Source organism: Trachymyrmex cornetzi, unplaced genomic scaffold (genome assembly GCF_001594075.2).
Source record: "Trachymyrmex cornetzi isolate Tcor2-1 unplaced genomic scaffold, Tcor1.1 scaffold773, whole genome shotgun sequence".
Taxonomy (NCBI): Eukaryota; Metazoa; Arthropoda; class Insecta; order Hymenoptera; family Formicidae; genus Trachymyrmex; species Trachymyrmex cornetzi.
The window spans coordinates 54085-54522 of record NW_017300106.1 but is presented as its reverse complement, the minus strand read 5'-3'; positions in this window follow the sequence as shown (position 1 = coordinate 54522).

Below are 438 nucleotides of genomic sequence, written 5' to 3'. Positions count from 1 at the left end.
TTTTTATATTTAGATTAGAATAGTGTACAACAGCCTTAATGTGCACTGAGTGCGCACCAGTGCAACCAGTGAAATACGCTATTAGTTGACCATCACTGTTAAATGTAGCCTCATCAGAAAACATTACATACCTAAAAAACTGAGGATCATTTTCTATCATTCTTAAAGCCCACTGGCAAAACCCCAATCGTGAGAGGCAAGGGGACTCACGGTAAACAAGCACCCCAATCGTGAGAGGCAAGGGGACTCACGGTAAACAAGCACACCAATCGTGAGAGGCAAGGGGACTCACGGTAAACAAGCACCCAAAAGGAAACAGAACTTACTACGTCCATGTCGTTGTTTCTGGGTAACGCTAAAAGTAAAATTAGTTAGGAAAGTAAGGTTTTTCATAGAGGGACAAGGAGAAGGCTCCTGAAGGGCAAGCTCCGGGTCCCT